At 37.0% G+C, this 25,914-nt stretch overlaps 1 pseudogene; it reads left to right on the forward strand.

Moving 5' to 3' along the window:
* Positions 1-267: 267 nt before the first annotated feature.
* On the forward strand, positions 268-25,349 carry LOC130829827 (IQ calmodulin-binding motif-containing protein 1-like; annotated as a pseudogene).
* The last annotated feature ends 565 nt before the right edge of the window (positions 25,350-25,914 follow it).

Genomic DNA, 25,914 nt, shown 5'->3' on the forward strand with positions numbered 1-25,914 from the left:
CATCAGAACGTCCCTTTGCAGGGAGAATTCCACATCAGAACGTCCCTTTGCAGGGAGAATTCCACATCAGAACGTCACTTTGCAGGGAGAATTCCGTATCAGGATCTCCCTATGCAGGGAAATCTCCAAATTGGAACCAAAGTTCCTGTGTGGGGGCAGTCAAAGGTAAGGAGTGCACTCTGGGAGGCTCATCATAGGTGCTGATGGGTATGTCGCGACTTTCCTACGTCCTGTGTCTGATCTTCCAATATTTAGTGTTTTCTCGGAATGGAAGTCCTCACCAGTGCAGGCAAGAGAAGAGAAGGTGTCCTCAAGGCAAAGGGAGGCTTGGCACCTGCTAGGTCAGCCTCTCCCCCATTCTCCACCACAGCCTTGGAGTTCCTCAGCGGAGTCGGTGGGCCAGGTGTGATCGGGGCACAGCCCTGAAGCAGGGAATTCCTGGTGATCTAGCCTCAGAGATATCCTTCAACCCTTCACTCTCTCAGAGGAGGCTGGCATGGAGTGAGATCCCCAAGCTTCTAATCAAGCCAAGGGGCCCTGCGGGGCTGCCTGCCCATGAGCAGATCGCAAAAGAGCCCTCAATTTTGTTGCCAAAATCTTGGCTCTCTGTGCACCCATGCTAAATGAAATTACAAAGATTTGGAAGATAAGAAATAGAGAGGCCTTTTATTTTCTTTCCAGGCAAAGGGAAGACACAGTAGGCTAGCACCTCAAGAACTGTGCTCCCCACCTTGGGGAATCAGAGAAGACTTTTTACGTGGGGCTCACTGTCCAGGGTATATGATAAAAATCAAAGTAGTGAAGGTCTTGCATTTCTTTTCTTCTGCAAATTCATGGCCAAAGCTGGCATCATGCAGCTCAGCAACCGGTTCTGGTGTCCCTGAAGTTATAGGCCCATGACCTTTCTGAAATGAAGAGTGCTACAGGGAGTGTAGGAGAAGAAATGCCAGGTGCAAAGGATAATTTGTATGGAGTCAGAGAGTAATCAGCTTTGTGAAGGACAAGTCTATCTGCAAGTGTTTGTTAGTAGTAACAGCTAAAGAATAACCCCAATTGTTTAACTCTTTAGGCCTGCTTATGTTGTTTCCCAAGCCTGTGAACCTCCAAATTGTTTTCGATAGTGGCTGTACCAACTTATATTCCCACCAACAGTGCAGGAGAGTCCCCTTTTCTCCACACCCTCTCCAGCATTTATTGTTTCTAAATGTTTTGATGATGGCCATTCTGACCGGTGTGAGGTGATACCTCATTGTGGCTTTGACTTGCATTTCTCTAATGATTAGTGATTTGAGCATCTTTTCATGTATTTCTTAGCCATCTGCATATCTTCTTTGGAGAAATGTCTATATAGGTCTTCTGCCCATTTGTGGATTGGGTTATTTACTTTTTTAGCATTAAGCTGCATGAGTTGCTTATATATTTTGGGTATTAATCCTTTGTCAGTTGCTTTATTGGCAAATACTTTCTCCCATTCTGAGGCTTGCCTTCTTCTCTTGTTTATGGTTTCTTTTGCTGTGCAAAAGCTTTTAAGTTTCCTTAGGTCCCATTTGTTTATTCTTGATTTTATTTCCATTATTCTAGAAGGTGGGTCAAAAAGGATCTTGCTTTGATGTATATCATAGAGTGTTCTGCCTATGTTTTCATCTAGGAGTTTTATAGTGTCTGGCCTTACATTTATGTCTTTAATCCATTTTCAGTTTATTTTTGTGTATGGTGTTAGGAAGGGTTCTAATTTCATTCTTTACATGTTGCTGTCCAATTTTCTCAGCACCACTTATTGAAGAGGCTGTCTTTTTTCCATTGTATATTCTTGCCTCCTTTGTCAAAGATAAGGTGCCCATATGTGCATGGGTTTACCTCTGGGCTCTCTATTCTGTTCCATTGATCTATATTTCTGTTTTTGTGCCAGTACCATACTGTCTTGATCACTGTAGACTTGTAGTATAGTTTGAATTCAGGGAGCCTGATTCCACCAACTCCGTCTTTCCTTCTCAAGACTGCTTTGGCTATTCGGGGCCTTTGCGGTTTACATAGAAATCTTAAAATTTCTTTTTCTGGTTCTGCGAAACATGCCATTGGTAATTTGATAGGGATTGTGTTGAACCTGTCAATTTCTTTGGGTAGGATAGTCATTTTCACAATGATGATTCTTCCAATCCAAGAACATGGTATGTCTCTCCATCTGTTTGTATCATCTTTGATTTCTTTCATCAGTGTCTTATAGTTTTCTGCATACAGGTCTTTTGCCTCCTTAGGCAGGTTTATTCCTAGGTTTTATTCTTTGTGTTGCAATGGTAAATGGGAGTGTTTCCTTAATTTCTCTTTCTGCTCTTTCATTTTTAGTGTAGGAATGCAAGAGATTTCTGCACATTAATTTTATATCCTGCTACTTTACTAAATTCATCAATTAGTGCTAGCAGTTTTCTGGTAGCATCTTTCGGGTTTTCTATGTATAATATCATGTCATCTGCAAAGAGAGACAATTTTACTTCTTTTCCAATTTGAATTCCTTTTATTTCATTTTCTTCTCTGATTGCTGTGGCTAGCACTTCCAACACTATGTTGAATAATAATGGTGAGAGTGGGCACCCTTATCTTGTTCCTGTCCTTAGAAGGAATGCTTTCAGTTTTTCACCATTTAGAATGATGTTGGCTGTTGGTTTGTCATAAATGGCTTTTATTATGTTGAGGGAATTTCCTTCTATGCGCATTTTCTGGAGATTTTTTTTTTTATCACAAATGGATGTTGAAGTTTGTCAAAAGCTTTTTCTGCATCTATTGAGATGATCATATGGTTTTGAAACTTCAGTTTGTTAATATGATGTATCACATTGATTGATTTGCATATATTGAAGAATTCTTGCATTCCAGGGATAAACCCCACTTGATCATGGTGTATGATCTTTTTAATGTGCTGTTGGATTCTGTTAGCTAGTATTTTGTTGAGGATATTTGTATCTATATTCATCAGTGATACTGGCCTGTAATGTTCTTTTTTTGTGACATCTTTGCCTGGTTTTGGTATCAGGGTGATGGTGGCCTCGTATAATGAGTTTGGGAGTGTTCCTCCTTCTGCAATATTTTGGAAGAGCTTGAGAAGGATAGGTGTTAGCTCTTCTCTAAATGTTTGATAGAATTAGCCTGTGAAACCATCTGACCCGTGTGTGTGTTGTGAGATTTTTAATCACAGTCTCAATTTCAGTACTTGTGATTGGTCTGTTCATATGTTCTATTTCTTCCTGGTTGAGTCTTGGAAAATTGTACTTTTGTAAGAATGTATCCATTTCTTCCAGGTTATCCAATTTATTGGCATATAGTTGCTTGTAGTAGTCTCTCATGTTCTTTTGTATTTCTGTGGTGTTGGTTGTTACTTCTCCTTTTTCATTTCTAATTCTGTTGATTTGCATCTCCTTTTTTTTCCTGATGAGTCTGGCTAATGGTTTGTCAATTTTATTTTCTCAAAGAATCAGCTTTTAGTTTTATTGATCTTTGCTATTGTTTCCTTCCTTTCTTTTTCATTTATTTCTGATCTGATCTTTATGATTTCTTTCCTTCTGCTCACTTTGGGGTTTCTTTGTTCTTCTTTCTCTAATTGTTTTAGGTGTAAGGTTAGGTTGTTTATTTGAAATTTTTTTGTTTCATGAGGTAGAACCGTATTGCTATAAACTTCCCTCTTAGAACTGCTTTTGCTGCATCCCATGGGTTTTGGGTTGTTGTGTTTTCATTGTCATTTGTTTCTAGGTATTTTTTGATTTCCTGTTTGATTTCTTCAGTGATTTCTTCATTGTTTAATAATGTATTGTTTAGCCTCCATGTGTTTGTATTTTTTACAGTTTCTTTTCAGGTAATTGATATCTAGTCTCATAGAGTTGTGGTCAGAGAAGATGCTTGACATGATTTCACTTTTCTTGAATTTACCAAGGCTTGATTTGTGACCCAAGATGTGATCTATCCTGGAGAATGTTCCATGTGCACTTGAGAAGAAAGTGGATTCTGTAGTTTTTGTATGGAATGTCCTATACATATGAATTAAGTTGAGATGGTCTAACGTGTCATTTAAAGCTTGTGTTTCCTTATTGATTTTCTGTTTGTATGAACTGTCCATTTGTGTAAGTGGGGTGTTAAAATCTCCTACTATTATTGTATTACTGTCTCCTTTTATGGCTGTTAGCATTTGCCTTATGTATTGAGGTGCTCCTGTGGTGGGTGCATAGATATTTACAATTGTTATATCTTCTTCTTGCATTGATCCCTTGAACATTATGTAGTGTCCTTCCTTGTCTCTTGTAATAGTCTTTAAAGTCTAATTTGTCTGATATGAGTATTGCTACTCCAGCTTTCTTTTGACTTCCATTTGCATGGAATATCTTTTTCCATCCCCTTACTTTCAGTTTGTGTGTGTCCCTAGGTCTGAAGTGGCTTTCTTGTAGACAGCATATTTAAGGGTCTTGTTTTGTATCAATTCAGCTCCAATCTGGTTGGAGCATTTAATCCATTTACATTTAATGTAATTATTGACATGTATGTTCCTCTTACCATTTTCTTAATCGTTTTGGGTTTGTTTTTGTAGGTCTTTTCTTTCTCTTGTGTTTCCTGCTCAGAAAATTTCCTTTATCAATTGCTGTGAGGCTGCTTTGGTCAGGCTGAATTTTGTTAACTTTTGTCTGTAAAGCTTTTGATTTCTCCATCAAATCTGAAAGAGTTTCTTGCTGGGTAGAGTATTCCTGGCTGTAGGTTTTTCTCTTTCAGGACTTTAAGTATATCCTGCCACTCCCTTCTGGACTGCAGTGTTTCTGCAGAAAGATCAGCTGTTATCCTTATGGGCTTTCCCTTATATGTTATTTGTTGCTTTTATCTTGCTGCTTATAACATTTTTTCTTTGTGTGTAATTTTTGTTAGTTTGATTAATATATGCCTCAGTGTATTTCTCCTTGGGTTTTTTCTGTATGGGACTCTCTGCACTTCTTGGACTTGATTAAGTATTTCCTTTCCCTAGTTGGGGAAGTTTTCCACTATAACCTCTTCAAATATTTTCTCAGACCCTTTCTTTTTTTCTTCTTCTTCTGGGATGTCTATGATCTGAACGTTGGTGCGCTTAATATTGTCACCAAGGTCTCTGAGACTGTCTTCCATTCTTTTTATTCTTTTTTCTTTTTCCTGCCCTGTGGCAATTATTTCCCCCATTCTATCTTCCAACTCATTTACTCATTCTTCTGCCTCAGTTATTCTGCTGTTTGTACCACCTAGAGTATTTCTAATTTCAGTTATTGTGTTTTTCATTTCTGTTTGTTTGCTTTCTAGTTCTTCTAGGTCCTTATTAAATGTTTTTTGTATTTTCTCTATTTTGTTTTTGAGATTTTGGATCATCTTTACTATCATTAGTCTGAACTCTTTTTCAGGCAGTTTTCCTATTTCTTCTTCATTTATTTGGCCTTGTGGGTTTTAATCTTGCTTTGCCTGCAAATACTTCTTTGTTTTTTCATTTTATCTCTTTTATAGTATTTTCTGTCTCCTTTCCCTATGCTGCCTGGGAGTAATTCCTCTTGTTTCTGTTCTCTGTCCCCTGTGGTGGGGTTAGTCCAGTGTATTTGAGTAGGCTTCCTGGTGGGGGGTCTGGTGCCTGCTTTCTGGTATGTGGATCTGAGTGTTTTCTCTCTGATGAGCAGGGCCATGTCATGTGGTGTGTTTTAGGCTATCTGTGAGCTTAATATGGCTTTAGGTAGTCTGTGTGCTGATGGGTGGGTTTGTGTTCCCCTCTTGTTTGTAGTTTGATGTGAGGTGTCCAGCACTGGCAGTTGCAGACAGTCAGGCGAAGCCAGGTCTTAGGCTCTGTTACAGGGCTCCATGAGAATTCTCTGCAATTAATCTTGCCTGTGGCTGAGGACTCTCTAGTGGTCTAGTGTCCTGGATTCGGTGCTCTCTCCCCAGAGTCTCCAATTTGACTTCTGGTCGAGTAATCCAGACTTCAGAGGTCACCAGTTATGTCAGGATCTTTGCAGTCCTTTCTGGTGTCCAAAGTCTTCTGCTGGTGTTCAGCTGGTTTTCTGTGGGAATTATTCCGTAGCTATGATTTATTATACTAAAAGGATACAAAGGAAAATTGGCAAAGGGAGAAAGCACATGAGGTAAAATTCAGAGGAAAACAGGTGCAAACTTCCAAGAGTCCTCTCCCAGTGGAGTCACATATGACAGGCTTAATTCCTCCTTCAGTGAGTTGTAATAACATGTTGAAGTGTTGTCTACCAGGGAAGCTCACTAGAGACTCAGTGACCAGAGTCTTTATTAGAGAATTGTCATGTAGGCATCCTCTGCTTCCACATACCAGAATTCCAGACTTCAGGAAGGAAAGCAGGTGTTCAACATAAACCCCATCGTTTTCACAAACAGTTTAGGCCCAGTGAGCCACTCATATTAGGAAATTGGTGGAAACCCTCCTGAAATCCAAGTTCCTAGACACCAGCCAAGGGCCAACCTTGTAAGGAGACCTTTAAAAAACATAGCAGTCTTAGGCCTGTATTAGCACTTTTCTGCACACTCAGTTTCTCTTTTATGATAAAAGAAAATTAATTCCTAACCTAGGATTGTTGTGCAGATTAGAGAGAGTGAATGTGAAGCACCAAGCACAGTCTGACTTAGTAAGTGCACAGTAAACATTATCTAGTATAGCTGTTACAATAGGTGTAACAGTCTCTAGCTCTTTTAGAGGTACACTAGTTGGAAAAATCAGAGTTTCTCCCTCTACAGAAGAAATGAGAAAAATCTACCCTTCACTTCTCAAAGCAAGCAAAGCTGTTGTGATTTATATTTCAAACATTATTAAGGGGTGAATCTTTTTAGGCTGTTGACCTTTATTTTTCTGATTCTCTCAAATATAGGTGGTATGAGAAGTGAAACCAATGGGTATAGACCCAAGGATCTTATCTCTAGCTGCTGAAGTTGCAGAAAGTCCTGAGCAGAACATCCCTGTTGTACTGTTGAAGTTAAAAGGTAAGAAAATCTTTTTGTGATTGGCTAACACTGTTTAAGTAACAAAACAAATTCCATCTCATGGGTACAATTTTAGCATTTGTTTTTAATTAGTTCAGTGAAATCTTAACATTGTGATAAAGCAGTTATTTCTTTTTCTTTTTTAATGTATTTGCTTTTAATTTTTTTTTTTTTTGATGTGGACTGTTTTTAAAGTCTTGGTTGAATTTGTTACATATTGCTTCAGTTTTTTATGTTTTGGTTTTTGGCCATGAGCCATGTGGGATCTTCACTCCCCTACCAGGGATTGAACACGCACCCCACTGCATTGCAAGGCAAAGTCTTAACCACTGCACCACTAGGGAAGTCCCTCTTTTTAATGTATTTTTAGTTATTATTCAACATATAAAAGTACAGATAGCTCTTGGATTTATTGAGCAAAAATAAGTGTATGTTATTTCCTTTTGCCGTATAAATAATGAATGACACACCTTTAGGAAGCTCAGAGTTGAAGAAAATCAAACAAGATATACATTGTTACGATCTCATATAGTATATTGCCTCTTGGTCCTCAGTCAAGATTGTTCTCAAATCCAGGGTGGTTGGACTACAGTTTCCCAGTTTACACAGATATTAAAGTAAAATGAACAATAAGTCAGCTTGTTGAGGGACATAGTAGTAGATTCTTATTTTCAACATTTGCTTTCTTTTCTTCATCTGGCTAACAGGCATTGGCAGCTTCCCATGGTATGTTATGGATTTACTTTTCCTTCATACTATATATTATTTTTCCTAACTGTATTTGAATATTTCACTGTCTAAAATTTCACTCCATAAGCTCTGTGAAGATGGTGATATTGTCTTGTGCTCACCGCTGAATTTCAAGGGCCTAATAGACTCTTTATTGACTAAAGAATATTGAAGAAATGAAGAGATTATGGCATTGGCTCTATACTGGAAAAACTTATAGTCATGTGGGTTTATCATACAAGGGAGACTGAAATAGGTGCTGAAATGAAAGGCATAAGCAAAGTACTGTAGGAGAAGAGACAGAAACTATTCATTTCACAGTTTATTGATTTAGCCATCACAGCTGTGTATTTCACTAGGTAACTCAAATCATGCCAATAAATTTAGAAGCAGTATTTACTGATCTACTGCCATGCTAGAAATTAAGAGAAAAAGAGATCAAAATCTTTTTTTTATATACAAGGCAATAAAATCAATGAGATGTTCTCAGTGTCTAAGCCACTTCCTAATTAACTGAAAATGTGCAGTACTAGTTGGATCTTAGCTTTTGAAACTGCTGACTCATAATTAAAGATAGATATGTAAAGGCCAGATTCAAAGTATACAGTTAGGAAAAGCAGTTAACAAATGTATGTAATATTTTTTATACCTTAATTTTCAAGGTTAATTATATTTCCTTAAGTAAATAAAGCCTTATGTCTTTGTTGTGTTAGATAAGTTAGCTCATGGAAATGTTAATTGAGCTAGGCTCTCAGAAGTGGACTCCAAGTCTTAAGAAATCCCCATTTTTGTCAATGTACAAAAAACAGATTTCATTTATTAACATTTTCAATGAAAACAGTACTCAATTAACTTTAGAAACCAAAGGGAAAAGAGAAACGGATACATGTAAATGTAAGTCTATTGACCTTAGGAACTGATATGCAAAAAAAGAAAAAAGAAAGGAAAGAAAAAAAAAAGACTCATTGAGCATTAGTCAGTTAAGTTTTTAGTGTACTCAGTATGTAGTCACTGTTGCTTCTCAGTGTCTGCACAAGTCTCAAACAGCAGTACTTATTCATTAGAGTACACATATAGTGACCATTCTTGGATTGGGGACTTTTTTTGGTATTAGTCTGCACAAATACTTTTTTATTATTGAGACTTTTGGATATACTCATTTCATATCCAGGGGGTGACTTTATGTGTGGTTTCAAGAGGACCCATTTCTCTAAATGACCATCTCTCTTTCCATGTCTATTCTAAACTGTTCCTACTGGAGTTTTTGCCGTTTCCCCTTCTGATGTAGGGAATAGGCAATCAGATATTTTGCAGATTTTGAAAGTAGATCTATTGGAAAGAATTGATATAAAATTAGAGTGTTTGATTTCCTAATCTATCCCTTGTAGACTAATGCTACCCTAGCTATTTTTTAGCTATCAGATGTCTAAAATATATCAGTTAACACATATGTTACTCCTGAATTAGATTCTCAAGTTATTCTATTGCTTCTACAGTGTGTGTAGCCCATTCACTGAAAACTTGCCTCTTTCTGTTTACTGTGAGCTAAGTGTATTTTGTTTCCTGAATGACTGACAAGTAAGTTTTTAAGACCTATAAATCCTAGCTCTAAGTACAGGCAAAATGCCCACTACTGTTTACTTGTTGCTTGTTAAGAAAGTTGTTACACTCATTTTCTGTTAAAAGTTCTTTATTGGTTTGGCAACAAAAGAAAGATACTAAAAATTCTCATTAAGGCACAGTGTCTATAGAAGCTTTAGCATTCATCTAAAATTTCTAATTAGCACAAACTGAGTCACAAACTTGTGCTCTTATTTCAGCCATTGCTGTGTGTGCTTGGAACCAGGAGAAGATGCAGTGGGATTTTACAATGAATTACTTACATCAGCTGCAGAATATTTTCTAGTTTTGGGGAGGTGATTGCAAACACCTTTCATCAACGCAGCTAAGGTATATGTGTTTATTTAGGGTTTTTTTGTTTTGTAGCCAAAACAGTGTAATTCTTGAGAGGATGTTCCACACTGTTTTTCAAATGTGCACTTTTGAATTGTATTTTCAATTGCTCTAATTGTATTTTTAGCCAAATGGATTCAAACATTGTTTAAAGCTACAACCAAAAAAAAAAAAAAATCTACATTTGAAAAATTTAAAGTGCTGACTGAAGCATGTTGTTTGACTACTTTACTACTCTTGCTTTACTACTCAGTTTTTTGGTTGTTTTTTTTTTAATTTTTTATTTTTTTATTTTTTTTACTTTTTTTTTTGGGGGGGTACACCAGGTTCAATCATCTGTTTTTATACACATATCCCCGTATTCCCTCCCTTCCTTGACTCCCCCACCTCGAGTCCCCCCCACCCTCCCTGCCCCAGTCCTCTAAGGCATCTTCCATCCTTGAGTTGGACTCCCTTTGTTATACAACAACTTCCCACTGACTATTTTACAGTTGGTAGTATATATATGTCTGTGCTACTCTCTCGCTTCGTCTCAGTTTCCCCTTCACCCCCCGCCCCCTCCCATACCTCAAGTTCTCCAGTCCATTCTCTGTATCTGCATCCTTATTCTTGTCACTGAGTTCATCAGTACCATTTTTAGATTCTGTATATGTGAGTTAGCATACAATATTTGTCCTTCTCTTTCTGACTTACTTCACTCTGTATGACAGATTGTAGTTCTATCCACCTCATTACATATAGCTCCATCTCATCCCTTTTTATAGCTGAGTAATATTCCATTGTATATATATGCCACATCTTCTGTATCCATTCATTTGTTGATGGGCATTTAGGTTGCTTCCATGTCCTGGCTATTGTAAAGAGTGCTGCAATAAACATTATGGTACAAGTTTCTTTTGGAATTATGGTTTTCTTTGGGTATATGCCCAGGAGTGGGATTACTGGATCATATGGTAGTTCTATTTGTAGTTTTTTAAGGAACCTCCAAACTGTTTTCCATAGTGGCTGTACCAACTTACATTCCCACCAACAGTGCAGGAGAGTTCCCTTTTCTCCACACCCTCTCCAACATTTGTGGTTTCCAGACTTTGTGATGATGGCCATTCTGATCGGTGTGAGGTGATACCTCATTGTGGCTTTGACTTGCATTTCTCTGATGATGAGTGATGTTGAGCATCTTTTCATGTGTTTGTTGGCCATCTGTATGTCTTCTTTGGAGAAATGTCTATTTAGGTCTTCTGCCCATTTGTGGATTGGGTTATTTGCTTTTTTGGTATGAAGCTGCATGAGCTGCTTGTATATTTTGGAGGTTAATCCTTTGTCCGTTGTTTCATAGGCAATTATTTTTTCCCATTCTGAGGGTTGCCTTTTAGTCTTGTTTATGGTTTCTTTTGCTGTGCAAAAGCTTTTAAGTTTCATGAGGTTACTACTCAGTTTTGAGCAGCACCCATAGACATTTATTTCCATAGCATCTTCCTAAAACATACCTTCTGCTTAAATTAGAGAGAAACTATTGTTCTCTAGGCCCAAGGCTTTTCTCAGTACCTCCAATGATGAAGAAGAACAAAAGTGAACTTTCTTTTTGCTCATTCAGATCCTCTCTAATCAAAATATTTCAACCCAAACATTTGGGTTCATTTCAATCCAACAAATATTTCTTGGGTGAATTATGCTGGATCCTATAAGTACTTTTTTTCTTGACCCATGGATTATTTAGAAGTATGTTGCTTAGTTTCTAAATATTTGGGAATTTTCTTGATGTTATACTGTTATCAGATTCTAATTTAATTCTGTCATGGTCAGATAACATACTCTGTGTCATTTCATTCCTTTAAAATATTTTCAGACTTGTTTTCTGGCACTCCATACATTTTATAGTGATGAATATTCCATTACAAGCAGTCTTTGCCTTGCACAGTGCTATCTTAACTGAGGCTCATGGATATCAGGACCATGTAAAGGTTTCTATATACATAGATTTCACTTAACATGTTACCATGCAAAAGCAAAGACTCCCTGTATGCTTGAATGTGAACTCTGCAGCTATTGTGTGTAATGTTCTATGAATGTCAATTAGATCAGTTTGGATATAGAATTTATAAGGAGTGTTAAGTCTGCAAGGCTGAAATTCCACCTTGAATGAGTTGTTGGCTATATGTACATATGGGCCTATGTCCACATCAGAGATTGAGCAGATTCACAACTTTTGTGAATTATGAAGGGAAATAACATAAGTCACTATGGGATATTAAGTTCCATTGGAGATGCTTTGGGTATATAAGGAATGAATATAGTTTTGCTTTAAAGAACACTTAGGCTAGTAAAGTAGATAAGATCTTTAGATATTTCTTATAGAAAACCTAAGACATGTATTTTTAATTCAAAGAAATAATTTTTAAAAGTTGAGCAAGATGTATAACAGAAATTGAGCAAAACATACAACAATATGAACAACAAAGTGGTTTGAGTATGAGATGTATTGTTGGCAGAGAATTTAACTTAGTGATAGAGTTTAGGGGTCATAAATGCCACTTCTAGCATTTCCATTGACATTGTGAGGGATGCTAGTAGTAAATAAATATTTGCATATTTGCTAGATTTAATTCAGTTCAGTTCAGTGAAAGCAGCATGAACTATGGATATTGTGTTGGACTGATTTCTTTTTCTGGCTGTGCCACAAATTAACTCTGGGTTCTTAGGCAAATCACTTGATTTCACTCTACCTCAGTTTCTGCCTTTATAAAATGAATTTCCATCTCATGAATAGCTCAGACCATTATGAAAGCTTTATGTTTTCTTCAGAGCACCTTTATTGAATATTCCCCTCTTAAAGGCAATAATAATTGTATTCTTTTCATTTATATAGTCCTTCAATACTTTTCATAATACTTTCCTATTCTTTATTATGGTATTTATACAGAGATAAAAAATTCTTTAGTATGTACATTGAAAGAAGTAAATCAGCTCCAAAAAAAAAAAAAAAGAGGGCCACTTGACCATAGAACAAATTTAAATGATGGATAAAAAGATGATGACAAGAAAGAGAGGATTCAGTGCACAGGTCCAGGAGGGCACAGAATTAGTGTCCAGAATGCAGGCAGGAAGCTGCTGTCTGCGTCCATGACTCAGGTGCAAATGGAGCAGGTGCTGGTGTGATGGACAGGCTGGTTTGGCAGGGGGACCAGCTTTCCTTGGCCTGAAGGCCCAGCCTCTGCCCCTGAGCCCATCCAATGCCTCTTGTAGCACTTGTTTGTTGGTGGGTTATCATGGCAATATGGGAAACACAGAAAAAGTTAATTATCAGCACAGACTAAAACGGAACAATTTAGACTTTGGTTTAAAATTGATTAGATGGGGCGGGGAGGGTGGGGGGGACTCGAGGGGGGGGGAGTCAAGGAAGGGAGGGAATATGGGGATATGTGTATAAAAACAGATGATTGAACCTGGTGTACCCCCCAAAAAATAAAAAAAAAAAATTGATTAGAATTCTGTTTCTACTGTTAAAAAGGGATGACAAGAAAACTGAATTTATCTATTAGTTCTCTCTACCTAGTTGTTTCCTAATCATGTATATATTTTTAAATTAGCTGGCATGTTGGTAGTAGAACACATGGTGGGACATACACAGGATATTATAGCCTAAACTGCAAGCTTGTTAAACTATACAGATATATATATATATAGTAGTAGAGCACATAGTGGGACATACACAGGATATTATAGCCTAAACTGCAAACTTGTTAAAATATACAGGCATATATATATATATATATATATATATATATATATATATATATAGTGTAAGAAAAGAAAACACCTATGCCAGAATTTTGAAGTGACTTAAGGGTAAATTTTGTTAACCAGTGTCAGAGGCCATGAATTTATGGTGATATTATCTAATGGGCTTTTAAAGGAAAATAGTAAGTACAGAAGCCCAGCACTATCCTTTGAGGTTGGCAGAAAAGAAGATTACTGTGCCCTTTCTTTCAGTGAAACTGGCTAAGGCAGTTTATTGGACTAAAGGGATTTTTGATCTTATGTGACACTTCTTTCTTTTCTGATTGATGTAATATTTGTTAGTACATGTCTGTTTAAGCACATATCTAACCCTGTGCTAGAATAATAGGAAGAAAATACTTTAATTATTATGAAGAGTAATCATAGAAATCATGTTGTTGCTGTTGCCATTACTTTTATGCCACAGTACATTCAGAACATGGATAAGATTAATGGCCTTTATACAACTTTCTACTAAAATTACGTGGCCAGTAAAAGACAGAATTGTGAATGTAGCCTGTTTCTTATTTCCCGCTGTGACACGTACTGTAATCTAGACTAGTTTCTCACCCTACTTCCCAGAAGGAAAGAAGCAGAAAAATTGTCATTTATTTATTGGATAAATATTGATTGAACATTTACTGTGTGTCAGAACTGTTTTAGATACTGAGTGTACAGTGGAGAGCTATGGTCTCTGCCCTCAGGGAGTCATAGAGTAGAAGCTGCAACTGAAATGCACTAATAATAGTGCTTTATATGCTGATGCCTATATTTGCATATTGCAGTGATTTTCAACCCTGACTACAAAACCAAATTACCCACCTAACTCTGTAAAAAGTCGGCTGTACAGACTTCTAACTTTGGAGATTCAGATTTCAGTATGTTTGGACTAAAGCCTGTGCATAGGAATATTTTTTAAAACTCCATAGATGATTCCTGTGTATAGCTGGTACTGAGAAATCCTATTGTATCAACTTCTAGTTCTTATACTATTATAGTGTCTCGTTTGACCTCTGGATAGCAGCCATTTCTGTTAAGTAGAGTAAGTATTACTAGCCTGTAACCACAGTTTTATAAATTAAGAAACTAAAAGCTACAAGATCATGTATCTCATAAATAGCTAAGATAGATCCAGAAACCAAGTCCTGTGACTCCCCAGAGAGGTCTCTTTTTTTAATAATTAAAACAATTACAGAAAAGTCAATTGGTTCTTTTGTGTGTGTTAAGGGTGAAGAAAAAGATGCATTACTACACTTTTTTGAAATTGTAACTGATTCTCTCTTCTGGCTATTGGGAGGCCGTGTTCAACTCATCCAAAATGGTAAGAGAAAAGATTTTTAATGTAACTGATAGTCATTGTAGAATCACCTGCTGACAGTTTGATTTTTTTTCTAAAAGTAAATACCTCATTAACTACAGATAACCACAGTTAAATTAAACCACATTGAAATAACCCCACACACCAAAAATAAAAGCACATTTGGATGTTTGAGCTTTAAATAGACAACATTAACAATGTGAATATTACATTAAGGGAAAATTGCTAAAATATAACTTTCTCTGTTTTTGTATTTAGCAAGTCTAAGATAAGGATTAATAATTTTAACAGTTTAGTCTTGGGAAAATTTTTTTGTTTCAAAGATTACAGTTGTATTTTATGTGATAGAAATCCCGATGTACAGAGTATAGATATGCTTTAACTCACAGCCTAACTATTGATATGAGTAAGCTTTTATATAGTGACATTTTACCATGCTGGAAAGTTACTTTATAGGATATTTCTGTACTTACATTGAGAAATATAAATATATGTTAATTGTATATTATGTTTCCTTAAGACTGAGAAAGGAATCCTTAATAACAATTGTTACAACATTCCTACCTTCTTGAAAGATTTAATCTAAGAAAAATGTAATTATATAGGAATAATATAAGAACAGTGTTTGATATTTTTTAGAAAGTAAAAACTGAACTGAATATAAATATTTTATTTTTTACTCTCAGAATTATGCATGCACATAAAGAGTCAAATTGTTCCATAAGGATCGTTTAGAAAAAACACATGATCCCTCACCCTCACACCTCACTCCATTTCTCATTTTCCAAAGGCCACTACTTTTGATTAATTTAACTAATACTTTTGGTAATTATATCCACATAGAGCTAAGTAACATGCTTAAACACTTCCTTTATAAAAAAAAAAAAAAAGGCAGGGCTTCCTAGGTGGCGCAGTGGTTAAGAACCTGCCTGCCAATGCAGGGGAAACGGGTTCAATCCCTGCTCCAGGAAGATCCCACATGCCACAGAGCAACTAAGCCCATGCGCCACAACTACTGAGCTTGCGCTTTAGAGCCTGTGAGCCACAACTATGTGCTATGTGCTGCAACTACTGAAGCCCACACGCCTAGAGCCCGTGCTCCACAACAAGAGAAGCCACGGCAATGAGGAGCCCTTGCACCACAACGAAGAGTAGCCCCCACTCACTGCAACTAAAGAAAGCCCCTGCATAGCAAAAAAAGACCCAACACAGCCAATAAAATAAATAAATAAATAAATAAATTTACCAAAAAAAAAAAAAAGGCATTATCTATTCATTTCCCATTCAGGAAAAAATATTATTATACACTTTCCAACTTAAAGAACTATTTTACCAAAAATATAAATTACTTAGCAACACTATAGTGAGCTATTAAAGGGCTAGCTAGTTAAAAGAGAGATAGCAAGAGAGAGAATACTTGAAAAAATTTTTAAGTATGCCATATTCCTTTTCAAAAATAATAACTATAACAAAAGTGACAGTACTCCTCAGATCAATCTGTAGATTTAAAACACCAATAAAGTAGGTATTAAAAATAAACACTTGGTTCCAAAATAGGATGTCCAGTAACCTTTTCTCTCAAAAGAACCACATCCTTGGAGAAATGGCTGACTATATATAGGTATGAAGTAGAAAATATGCAAGGTAAGCCAGAAGTATCTTGAATACTAGATAGGAAGGAAGCAATTAAAGTCTATTAGGATTCAGTGAAAAGAACTCAGGAGCCAACATAAGGAGGCTTCTCTTAGTCAAAAATGGGAAATTTGGGGGGGGGGCGTCAAGGAAGGGAGGGAAGATGGGGATATGTGTATAAAAACGGATGATTGAACCTGGTGTACCCCCCAAAAAAATAAATAAATAAATTAAAAAAAAAAAATGGGAAATTTGAACAGTAATAAGGGTAGTAATTACAGTGGATTAAAACACATCAAATATAGTGAGACTGTTAATTTTAACCTTTTATTATGGGAAATAGAATAGTTTAATGAACCCCCATGAACTCGTCACTGAGTTTCAACTATTATCAACATTTTGCTAATCTTTTTTTATATATTTTCCTACCACAGTTACCGTTAGAGTCTGTTAGGGAACCAATTCATTTAGAAAACTGGTAAATGAAGAGTCCAGCATTTATACTGCATTTTCTTACATATTGATGAGGAGAAATTTTTCTTTATAAACATATTCTAACTAATAAGTGAATAGTGCCATTTTGCAACTTTTAGTGAATTAATTATCCATCACTGTCAACATCTCAAAAGGAGAGACAACTAGATATTAACTGCCTCATCATAATGGGTCATCATAACCTCACATATGACATGTATGTGCCAAAAATTCAAATATGAATCATTCTGATCCTGAAGCTCCAACTACCAGTTTATAGAAGGTCAGAGAAACATTAAATTACACCCCAGGAATGCAGATAGCAAAGCTAGACTGTGGGAAGCTCATAGGGCAATTGACATACTTTTGTCAACAAATCAGTTGCAAGACGGTGAAAGGTAGAGTAGAAACCCATAGATTAAAAGAAATTTGAAAAGTAACAAGTTACAATATGTGGCTTAGTTGGATCTTGGTTCAAATAAACTTAAAAATTCACAAAAAAATTGGAAATGGGAGGACTGACTGGATATTTAATGAAATCAGGGAATCATGATTATTTAGGTTAGATATGGCTATATTTTATTTTTTAATAATTCATGTATAATATTTTGGGAATATATATTGAAACATTTGTGGATAAAATGATTTGATGTCTTGGATTTGCTTTCAAATAAAACGGGAAGCAGGAAGTAGATGGGGTAGGTGAAACAAGATTGGCCATGAGCTGATCATTGTTAAAGCTGACTGACTGGTACATGCAGGGTCATTGTGCTGCTCTCTCTACTCTTACGTATGTTTGAAACTTTAATTGTAATTGAATAAGGAAATGGGCAAAAGTATCAGTTTTTGTTTGGGGGACCAAATAGTTATTTGACTGCACTTGAAAAACATAATAGGGGCTCCAAAAATAAGTTATATAATAATATAAGACAAATAGTATAAAAAATAAAGTAGAATAACTTAACTTATTTTATCATAATTTTCCCAATGTAGAAAAAAGATATATACATACTACATACCACATGAATTCAGTGAATTCAAAGTAAAAGAGTTATTAATAAAACATCTTTAAGTAGACAAAACTGGAAAAATACACTTATCCCAACTACAGAGGATAATTTTTTTGCTATTGAAGAATAGAAGATAAGAAGCCATAAAAATGTTTAATAGTAGTGGAATTGTTTTTTGAAGTTGTTAAGCATTAAAAAATGGTATCTGGTGAAATATTGAAATATTGGATTATGTAAGTAGAAATGAAGAATAGTAGTTAGTATGTGAAAGAAGTCAAATATGTCCCCTCAGTAGATTGAAAGAGGAAAAGATTTATAGAAGCTAGGGTAGTGTTCATAGAGCTGCCTTGCCAGCATACCTGATCCCACTTTAATTAAAATTCTGATCAGGAGCTTCCCTGGTGGCGCAGTGGTTAAGAATCCTCCTGTGAGTGCAGGGGACATGGGTTCGATCTCTCATCCCTAAAGACCTCACATGCCACGGAGCAAATAAGCCCATTTTGCCACAACTACTGAGCCTGTGCTCTAGACCCACGAGGCACAACTACTGAGCCCACATGCCACAACTACTGAAGCCCGGCCTCCTAGAGCCCATGCGCCGCAACAAGAGAAGCCACTGCAATGAGAAGCCTGTGCACCGCAATGAAGAGTAGACCCCACTCGCCACAACTAGAGAAAGCCCACGCACAGCAACAAAGACCCAACGTAGCCAAATAAATAAATAAATAAATAAATAATTCTGATTATTGTGAAGAAATTGAAGAAAGTAATATAAACTGACATTTTCTGGGAACCTACCCGTTCTAGGACATTTTACAGTGGTCTGTGAAAGAGCTGTTATTTTTAGTTTTACAGAGGCAGAAATAGATGTTCCTAGAGTTTAAGTGACTTATATAAGCATCCAGTGCTAAGTCTTCATAATTGGCTGCTCAGAGCCTAAAAATTATAAACCAATAAAAACAAATACTCTTCTGGATAGTTAATAATTTTATTATTATTTAAAACAAGATATTAGCATAAATGGTACATTATGTAATAATTAAAATTTTAAGGACATGAGCCGCTGGTGACAGTCATCTGTACCATTGCTATTCCTTTGTATTCTCTTTTTCACAGAAAATGTGATTGTTTTCACTGAAATCACTGCTAGAAAAGGAGATTCAGTTTTAGGATATGTTATATTTTATTTTTAATTTAAGGAGAGATAACAATAGATTCTTAGCTTAGTATTTCTTTATTTGTATCCATCCATAAAAATGGAATAACTGTCTGTTATGGTTATTGAAACTATTTATCCTAAAAATCTTTACTGAAAAGTGTATAAAGTCAGGAAGTTTAGCAGAAATGATTATGCTTTCATCTGGTTTTGAAAAGACAAGTAAATACCAGTTGCATCATCATAGAATGTTAACCTTTCTTTTTTTCTCTTCCTCTAGTACTGCAAAGTGATCATTTCTTGCACTTACTACAAACTGACAATGTTCAGATAGGATCTATGGTCATGATTATGCTATAGGACATAACTACAGATCAACAGGTGACTTGGCCTTACCAAATATAGAATTTGTTATTTTTGATCAGAAGCATTACTGATTTTATTCCAGTTTTCCTAAAATCAATTGCAGATGACTTGTGTATGACATTTCAAAAGCTCTATTATTACTGTTGTATTTCAGAAAAGAATATAAAATACTCTAAAAGACTGGAAATTTATTATCAAATTTTTATCTTATCTCAGAGTTTAAGAAGATTTTAGCCCAAATCTCAGGCTTAGAGAAGAAAAATTACTGTGATATCTGAAGGAGAATATTGGGATCACAATAAAAAAATGCTTAATCATGTATTTATTTAGCAATCTGCAAGCTGAGTATTTGTCAGGTGCTATAGAAGGGCATAAAAGAAGTAACAGGCAATTTCCCCAGGTTAAAATAGAAAGGCAGAGTAAACACTGTTGAAATCATTGATTCTTTAGGTTCAGTATGGATTTATTAAGGATCTACTATACATGCCTGTCATTGAGTTTACAAAATTGATTAAGATATGAACCTTGTCTTCAAATAGCTTACAGCATAGTGGAAGAGAATAACACATAAACACAATTATATTACAGTGTAGTAAGTTACAATGTTTAAGGGTACGCAAGTATTAGAGGAGCTCCTAAACTAAACTGAGGGGGGATACTCCGTGAAGAAGGTAATACCTGAGATGGAATTTTAAGGATGAAAAATTAGCCAGGGAGGAAGAAGAGAAAACAGTATTTCTAGGCAGAGGTAACAACATAAGCAAGTGCACAGAGATTAGAAACAACATGCAGAGGATGAAAAGTAGGCTAGAGTTCATAAGACAGGATACCATAGAAGAGAGAGCTACACAAAGAGAGAACCCCAGAGATCTGCAGAGTCCCCTTCAAGTTTTCAATAGAGTACTTACTGATCAACACATGCTTTTGAGGAAACTACCCAATATCATGGAAATCCAAGTAATACAAAAGGATTAAAAGGAGCAGTACCAGAAACTCATACAGAGCCAAGAATACTGCCAGATTCCAGCAGCGAAATGAAAACTTAATGAAAAATGGAACATTGGGTAGAGTACTCAGGATTGTTTCTTCTTGGTAGTGGGGGATAATAGCACTAGACTGAGCACTATTCTGGATCATCCAAACAAAATAAAAGCAGTATCTGAAAGGATCAAATGATTTCTGAGCAAGTTAACTGCATCTGGTCATTGAGACTGCCTACATCTTAACATTTTCTTTATTGTAAAGTATGTAAAGGCAGGAAGTTTAGCAGAAATGGTCATACTTTGATTTAGCTTTAAAAAGATGAGAAAATCAAACTTGTGCCATCATAGAATCTCTGCTTTGATCCCCCTTTCCCCCCATTCTTCCTTTAGTAATACAAAGTAATCATTTCTTGCAGGAATCTTTTCTGCAAACTGATGATGTTCAGATAGGATCTACAGTCATGACTATGCATAAAATTCTAGGAAATGTAAACTAACTTATAGTGACAGAAAGCAGATCAGTGGTTGCCTGGGAATAAGGTGCCAGGGAGGATAAGGAGAGAAGAACTACAGTGAAACAAAAGGAAGCTTTGGGGGGTGATGGTTATGTTCATTTGATTGTTCCTTCCTCTGCAGTTTTTTAGAATAGTTTCAGAAGGATAGGTGTTAACACTTCTCTGTTTGGTAGAATTCACCTGTGAAGCCATTTGGTTCTGGACTTTTGTTTGTTGGGAGTTTAAACCTTACTGATTCAGTTTCATTACTGGTAATTTGTGCTATTTTCTATTTCTTCCTGGTTCAGTCTAGGGAGATTGTACTTTCTAAGAATTCATCCATTTCTTCTGGGTTGTCAATTTTATTGGTATATAGTTGTTCATAGTAGTCTCTTATGAGCCTGGATGAGTCTGGGTAAAGGCTTATCAATTTTGTTTATCTTTTCAAAGAACCAACTTTTACTTTCATTGATCTTTTCTTTTTTTTTTTTTTTTGTCTCTATGTCATTTATTTCTGCTCTGAACTTTGTGATTTCTTTCCTTCTACTAACTTTGGGTTTTGTGTGTTCTTCTTCCTCTAGTTGCTTTAGGTATAAGGTTAGGCTGTTTATTTGAGATTTTTCTTGCTTCTGAGGTAAGTTTGTATTGCTATAAACTTCCCTATTAGAACTGCTTTTGCTGTGTCCCATAGGTTTTGGATCATTGTGCTTTCATTTGTCTCTAAGTATTTTTTTAAATTTCCTCTTTGATTTCTTCGATACTCCATTGGTTGTTTAGTAGCCTATTGTTTAACCTCCACATGTTTGTATTTTTTTTGCAGTTTTTTTTCTTCTGGTTGACTTCTGGGCTCATAGTGTTGTGGTCAGAAAAGATGCTTGATAAGATTTCAATTTTCTTAAATTTACCAAGGCTTGTTTTGAGGCCTAGCATGTGATCTATGCTGGAGAATGTTCCATGTGTACTTGAATGTGTAACCTGCTGCTTTTGGATGGCATGCTCTGTATGTATCAGTTGAGTCCATTTGGTCTAATGTGTTATTTAAGGCCTCTGTTTCCTTACTGATTTCTGTCTGGATGATCTGTCCATTGATGTAAGTGGGGTGTTAAAGTCCCCCACTATTACTATGCTACTGTCAGTTTCTCGTCTTATGTCTGCTAACATTTGCCTTATATATTGAGGTGCTTCTATTTTGGGTGCATATATATTTACAATTGCTTTATCTTCTTCTTGGATTGATCCCTTAGATCATTATGTAGTGTCCTTCTTTGTTGATTGTAACAGTCTTTATTTTAAAGTCTATTTTGTCTAATATAAGTATGGTTACTTTAGCTTCTTTTGACTTCCAATTGCATGGAATACATTTTTCCATCCCCTCACTGTCAGTCTGTATGTGTCTCTAGATCTAAAGTGAGTCTCCTGTCGGCAGCATATATATGGGTCTTGTTTTTGTATTTATTTAGCCAGTCTGTGTGTTTTGGTTGGAGCAATTAGTCCATTTACATTTAAGGTAATTATTGATATGTATGTACTTATTGCCATTTTGTTAATTGTTTTGGATTTTTTTTTGTGGGTCTTTTTTTCCATTTCTTCTTCTTTTGTTCTATTCTCTTGTGATTTGATGACTGCCTTTAGTATTATGTTTGGACTTCTTTCTCTTTTTTGTGCATTTATCTATTATAGACTTCTGGTTTGTGGTTACCATGAAGTTTTTATATAGCAATCTATATATAAATAGTTCTGTATCAATTATTGTATTCTTCAATTCTGTTTGGTTGTTCTTTATATTTCCTAATTCTTTGTTAAAAACCTGTAACTTCTCACTCTGTGCATACATTTTCCTCTGAAGTTCCTTGATTATTGCTACAATTATTACTCTAAACTCCTTATCAAGTAGATTGTCTATCTCCACTTCACTTATTTCATCTTCTGGGGTTTTATATTGTTCCTTCGTATGTAACCTACTCCTTTGCCTCCTCATTTTGTCTAAGTTGCTATTTGTATTTTTAGGTATATGGTAAGTTAGTTATGATTCTTGACTTGGAGAAGTAGCCCTCTGGGAGGCATCCTGTGGGTCCCAGCAGTGCATTCCCCTCTTGTTACCCAAACTATATTCTCTAGGGGTTCCCCCTAAGAGGGCTGCCTGGGTCCTTCTATTGTGGGAGGCTGACTATGTGCGCAGTCTGGTAGGCTTCATTGGGCCTTAGTTTGGTTGGTTGTCAGGCCCTGTCTTGTACAGATGCTGCTGGCTGCTGTTTAGTGGGGTCTGCTCATGTGCTGGCTGGTTGTGGAATCCAAGGGGGCCCCCCCAGTGCTGGCTCACTGATGGGTGAAGTCAGGGTCCTGAAGACTCGGGGGCTGTTGCCCAGCCACTAGCAGGTGAAACCAGATCCTGGGGTTCATGCCAGACTACTTGCAGGCAGAGCTAGTTCCCAGAGCCTTGCTGCAGAGTCCAGGGATCTCAGAGCTTGTTTCAGATCATTGGTGGAAGGGGGGCAGTTCCTGACACAGTTGGGTACGTGGTCCAGTGTGTCCTGAACTTTGCATTGGCCTGACTGTGGTCAGGGCCAGGGTCCAGCTGGTCCCAGGGTAGGATCTGGCCTGTATTGCAGATCATAGATTTTTTGCTTCTGATGTCTGCCCCCTGGTGGGTGAGGCTGATCTAGAGGCTTGTGCAGGCTTCCTGGTGGAAGGGGCTGGGTCTTGGCCCTTTGGTGGGCTAGGCCATGTCTAGAGGCTTTTGTGGGCTCTGTAGTCTCTAGGCAGCCTGTCTGTGGATGGGTGGGGCTGTGTCCCCACCTAATTACTTGCTTGACCTGAGATGTCCCAGCACTGGTGCACTTACAGGCTATTGAGGGGGCCCAGGTCTTGATGCTAATGAGCCAATAATGGCAGCTGCCAGGAGTGTTCATGTGGTTGAATGTTTTGCAATATGTCTGCAACCAGTGTCTCTCTCCAGGAGACTTTCCAAGACCAGCAGGTAGGTCTGGCCCAGGCTCCTATGAAATTGTTGCTTTTGCCCTGGGTCCTGGTGAATGTGCAATTTTGTGTACGCCTTTTAAGAGTGAAGTCTCTATTTCCCCCAGTCCTGTGGGGCTCCTGCAATTAAGCCCAGCTGGCTGGTTGGGGCTCATCTTCCTGGTGCAGGATCCCCAGGCTGGGGAGCCTGACATGCAGCTCAGAACTCTCACTCCTGTGGGAGAACCTCTGCAATATAACTATTCTCCAGTTTGTGGGTCACCCACCCATGGGGTATGGGAGTTGATTATATCACGAGTCTGCCCCTCCCAGCTGTCTCATTGTCATTCTTTCTTTATATCTTTAGTTATAGGAGATCTTTTCTTGTAGATTCCAGTTTTGTTTTTAATTGATGGTTGTTCTGGAAATAGTTGTGATTTTGGTATGCTCATGAGAGGAGGTGAGCTCAGGGCCTTTCTACTGTGCCATGTTGGCCTCTCTGTCCCATCCCACAGCATTTTGATTAGAAATCATGCCCCCTTAAAGCTCACTTTCTTGATAAAATGGAAACACAAGATTTTTATAGCAACATGAATATACTACGTACATATACATTTTTGACAGTAGGTTTTGAGACAGATACCTTATCTTCCCATTTCAAACAAGAAAGGTCACATTCATTGCTGACTGCTGTAGATATTCAAAACTGAAATAAAAATAATCCTCTCCAATACATAGTTGGAGAAATATGAGAAATGAAAACCATAGTCCTTGAAGCCCTCACAGTGCAAGATGAGAAAGCCAAAAGATCAAGTGGAATAACTTCTGAAGAAAAGCCACTGAGTTTGGTCAGGAAGAGGTCACTAGTGATCTGAAAAAAATAACTTCGGAGAAATACCAAGGATTGAAGCTTAACTTTTTAGACAAGGGCTGAGAACAAATGGTTCAGGAGAATATAAATGGGAACAGGAGAACTGGGCCATGTCTTCATGAATGAATTTTAGAGAGAGGGATCGATGAATGGAACAGGGTACCTTTTTTTTTTCAATCTAAGAGAGACAAAGATGTTAAAACTCAGCAAAAAGTAGATGAGACTCTAAGACATTGTCAGGAACTAAAGGGGTTTGAGGGAGGCTGGAGAGAGGTAGAAAGATGAGAGGCCTAAGCCAGGGGGAGAAACTGGCTTCATGGCGAGCCAAGAAATAATTTTTAGAAGTTGAGCTGCTGTCCCAGCAGCCACCACTCACCGAGGATTTGCACCAGAATCAATCCCATATGTATTGTATACATAGACAGTAGAGCCCAGCTGACTGGATTTTTGTGTGTTCTTCTGTTTTCTAGGAGAGAGAGAGAGCTCCCATCATGGAAGGAGTGTGGTCATTTAGTAACCGGGACAACACTGCTTATGTGGCTGCTCTCAGCTCCTGCATGTCATCAGCATCACCTAGATTTCCAGCTGACTTGGAAGGGGACTTTCCAGCTGACTTGAGATGGACCCCACAAGTTTGTATCTAACAGCTTTGGCTTAGATTCTGAGAATCAAATAGAAGAATTTTAGAAACAAAGTTTGAGGAATCAATGACTGTAGTTTTAGCCTTGGTATACACTCTGCATATTTAGATAGTCGGACTTGTAATGAATCCTAACTGGGATGTAATTTCTCAAGATCTTAGTAGACTGAATCTTCTACTAGGTTACACTGCTCAAAACTGTGGCCATTCTCAAAGTGAGAACTCAGGAATCTTTAAGAGGAAATCAAATGTGGCTCAGGAGCAGGAAGTCTATGAAGTATTATAGGGAAATTTCCATGGAAACTAGTCTCCCCCATAACATATACAGAGGATCCCTCCATGTTACAAGTCCACTTTGCTGTCCCCAGGCACAGTCCTGAGTGCCTTTGGGAGTTCACTCAGAGATGGCACAGGAAATACTCCAGCAATGTGTCCTCTCACAGGCTATTTATTGCAACTATAGAAAATAAGAGAGAATTACAAGGGTGAGTCAAAAATTATCCGCACTCTGGCTGTAGAATTTATTTTTATTAACTTTTAGAAAAGACAAATACATCATTTTTTGACAT

The sequence above is a fragment of the Hippopotamus amphibius genome, chromosome 10, assembly GCF_030028045.1.
Source record: "Hippopotamus amphibius kiboko isolate mHipAmp2 chromosome 10, mHipAmp2.hap2, whole genome shotgun sequence".
Taxonomy (NCBI): Eukaryota; Metazoa; Chordata; class Mammalia; order Artiodactyla; family Hippopotamidae; genus Hippopotamus; species Hippopotamus amphibius.